Raw genomic sequence first — 3,891 nt, 5'->3', positions numbered from 1 at the left:
TCATCATTCCTTATTACTTAAGGCTCGTTTCGTACAATTTGAATCATATTTACCAAGTGTTGACCTTTGATTTATCTTGTATAATCCGCTGCTTGGTGTGACTGAGGATGCCTTGATTGAAGATCTTGACTTGAGGCTTCGAGCTCCACAGCTTATAAGAAAAGTCTTGTTAAGTGACCAAGGGTCTTTTGGTCACTCAATTTAGACTGTGGAATTATAAAAGTTCAAAGGATTTAATTAATCAAAATTTCTTTTGATCAATTTAAACGGGGGTTTTGTTTTAGTTTTGTGGGGAACTATGTTAGGATCTAATTGAAGTTAGTAATTGTTAGAAACTATTCTAAGGGATCATGTCAAAATATTGATTAAAAGGCCTATGTTAAGTCCTACAATTATTAGGAAATGATTGAATTATAATCCTAAGGGGAGCATGTAGAAAGAATCAAGATTTTAGGCTCTAAAGGCAAAATGGTCATATTCTAAAATTTGACTAATTATGGAAAACAAATCCTAATCAAAACCAAATTACCCAAGCATATCAGAACCAATTAACATTAATCTAATTAGAATTCTAAAAACTTAATCAGGTTCCACGAGCATAATTAACCACTAAAATTAGTCAATTCTAGCAATATGATTACAAAAATTATAATTCTAAAATCTTAATCAACTTCTAATTATCCCAATTAAATTGTAATTCTAAAAATCTATCATTCTAATTAAACTAATTACCCCTAAATCCTAATTAATCTAATTAATTACATAAAACTTCTAATTTCTTAATAAGACTAATTGTTAATTTAATCTTTATTAAAGGATAAAAAAAAACAAGCTAACAGCCCAGACAAACCAGAAAATGGGATTGGGCCCAAAAACAATCAGACACTGAAGGCCCATGGATGTTAGGACTGGTCTTGGGGGTGTACACATTCGCATGGAGTGGGGAGAGTAAGCTCGTTTGGACCTTAGGCCCAAACCGAGTCCAAGGCCAATCCATCATTAAGAAAAACAAGCAGAGGTTACTGTACAGAAAAGCGCTTAAATGGATAAGCTGGAAAACAAGGGTGGACGAAAACGCTTATGGAGACACAGAGTTCGGTCATAATCTTCAAACCAATTTTCGCTTGTTCTGGCGTTCATGGATACGCTTCCAGCTCCTGTCTGTTTTGGTTGGTCGGCGTCATCGCATCAGCATCGGAGTGACATCACGGACATCATCGCGTTTTGGATCATTCAACACTGAGTTTTTGATTGGTTTGCATCACGTCTGGTTCGCGTTACAGCGTTGCTTGCACATCTCCGATCTCGCGCTTCAATTGTAACCAGCGAGTTGCGATTACCACCGGTGCGGCGTCGCGGATGTCGTTGCGTTATTGCGCTTCAGCATCGATCTTCGATTCAGATGCGTACAAACAAGAACAAAAATTGAATCGAAAGTAGCATCGCGAGTGTGATTGGAATTTCAATTTGATTCAAAGTTAAAGATCTTGATTCAGAGTTTTCGATTCTAAACAGCACGCAACTATAGGAAGAAAAGGTTTAAAGACTTACCGGTGAAAGGGGGAAATTCCTTCGGTCAATAACAGATTGTCGTCGCTGGCGAAAACGAGAGAAATCCAGAACGGTGTCGATTTTCAGGTATCACCTTCCTTCTTCTGCCATGGTTGGTCTTCGGAACGTCTTTTCTTCTTGCTCAATTTCCTGGCTAGCGTGAGGAATTCCTTTTGATTTCCTGTATTGACGGTAGACGATCATTCTGCAGCTCTAAGCCTGGTGCGTGAGTGTGCCTGAACGTGTGAAGAACGATGAACTCCGGCTTGTGTATGGATGAACTTTGTGGATGGCTCCCCTGGTATGCCCCTGCTTCGATCCCTCAATCTTTCTCTGTATCGTGCTTCCACGTTCTTAATTATACATGGCTGAATTTTGTGTGATGCATTGTGTTGATGAACGAGTCGACACAGAACTTGCAGGGTGAATCGATGTGAGGTAAGGGATACTCCAGTTGAAGATTGTGAACCCCTGATTGCTGCTTGAAGGTTGCAAGCTCATGGATCTTAGGTGGAAGAATGGCGAATTCAAAGTGGAAGCGTGGTGATTGAAGAAAATTGGAGAAAGTGAGGAAGAAATGAAGATGTGGATTAGAAGTGAATGATTAGAAAAATGCTCAGAGAAAGGCTATGAACTTCTTTTATAAGAGAAGTGTAACCGAATCGGGCACTTAAAAGGGGGCAGGTTAGTTACTTTAGGGCAGGTGCCCAGAATTTCTGTTAGAATCTCTTTGTATGAAAACGAATCCATTTTTTCTTAGTTGGTTAGTTATTTCTTTCATAGTTGGTTGAAGTTATGGTTAAGTTAGTTGTAAACAGTTGGAATGTTAGCTGTTAGAAATTCTGTTATAATTCTAGTTCTGTTAGCTGTTAATTGCTTAGGTTAGTTAGGAATTCCAATCTAAATGAAATTGGAGTTCAAAAATGAAATGAGTAAACAAAAAAGAACCTCATGTTATGTCATTAATCCTGTTACTGCTACGTAAAACCTCTATAATGGAATTGATTTTTTTTAATATTAATTTTAAAGGAAAACTGATTGGTCTTGAATTTCAGTTTGTTTTTAAGATGAAATATGCTATTCATTGTTATGAAACGGCATGGTTATGTGTTTGTGTGGATGTACAGGATATAGTGATGTTGTCAGCATTGCCTTTGAAGTATCCATGCCAGATTTTACAAATTACTCATGCATAGGTGGTTAGTTTATTATAGGATTCATGTCGAGTATCCATCTTCTTTATCGATTACTTGGCCAGGTTAGCATAAACTACGGGGTGTGAATGATTCTTGATTGGATGATCGTTTGGTTTACGTGGCGATTAAATTAGCTTGATCCTATTCTGTTAACTTTCTGCAGGTTATCAATCGCCGAACCTCTTCTTGATGTTGCTGTGTCCGCCGTGTTGCCATTATCGTGCATTGTTATGTTGGCCAAATGATGGTTAGTGGGATGCGATAATGCTTGCGTGGATATCATACTATATGTCGCTGTATTGTATATGATGCAATTGGTAATGCTTAGATTATGCGGTTCAGTTGTCGACTAACACAATGCTATGACGTAATGAAGGATGCTTATGATATGCGTGATGTGAGATGCTTAAGCTGCTGTAGAATGGACACGTTACTGCAAGTGAAGTCATTTGGCTCATAAAGAAACAAATGGATTTGGTTAATCACATGGATGGTTAGGATTAGGATATCTAGGGATGTAAAGTCCATTTCTTGTGTTTTCTCGTGGGATCGTTATTTGGATGAACTTAAATAGCTTTCAATTCGATTTTGTATTGGATTTTGAATTTGATTTTCTATTGGAATGAAACAAATGACAATGGCTTGCAATGGATTGGAATTTTGGGAATTAAATGTGTGGAAGCTGAATGATTTTATGGTTTAATGGGAGTTAATGGGATTGTAGATTGTTATTAGAATTTGAATGGCTTCCAAACTGGTTTTGAATTGTCAGCTTGAATTGAAATGTATTGAATAGAATTCAATGATTTGTTTGAAAATGGAAACATACATTGAATATTCACATCGGTATTGATTTGAATATGGAAGGTTGTATTGAAGGTTTGGAATGGAAGTTAATTATGGAAATGGAATAGGAATTTATGGTTTGTATGAATTTGAACGGCCGATGGGTTATGGGTTAGAATGGTTAATGACAGTAATTAAGATTGGATATGGTTATAGGTTATGGATATGATGATTAAGTGGATAAAATAGTTTCTAAAATTAATCAATTTAAAAATCCAAATTCAATTAAAATGCCAAATCAATTAAAATCAAATTGGAAATCAAATTACTTTACAATTAGAATTAATTTGATATTAAA

At 36.4% G+C, this 3,891-nt stretch overlaps 1 long non-coding RNA gene across 2 annotated transcripts; it reads left to right on the top strand.

Annotated features, from left to right (window-relative positions):
• The first annotated feature begins 921 nt into the window (after window positions 1–921).
• On the top strand, window positions 922–3,450 carry LOC127101539 (uncharacterized). Of its 2 annotated transcripts, XR_007794659.1 has the most exons (5): window positions 922–1,638; window positions 1,763–1,852; window positions 1,965–2,235; window positions 2,679–2,809; window positions 2,911–3,450. It is a non-coding gene; the product is annotated as an uncharacterized LOC127101539 (long non-coding RNA). The 2 variants fall into 2 exon arrangements; XR_007794658.1 differs by having other exon boundaries at window positions 1,763–2,235.
• Window positions 3,451–3,891: the final 441 nt, after the last annotated feature.

This window comes from Lathyrus oleraceus, chromosome 7 (genome assembly GCF_024323335.1).
Source record: "Lathyrus oleraceus cultivar Zhongwan6 chromosome 7, CAAS_Psat_ZW6_1.0, whole genome shotgun sequence".
Taxonomy (NCBI): domain Eukaryota; kingdom Viridiplantae; phylum Streptophyta; class Magnoliopsida; order Fabales; family Fabaceae; genus Lathyrus; species Lathyrus oleraceus.
Note: the sequence above shows the minus strand (reverse complement) of the source record. Positions and strands in the feature narration are given on the sequence as shown.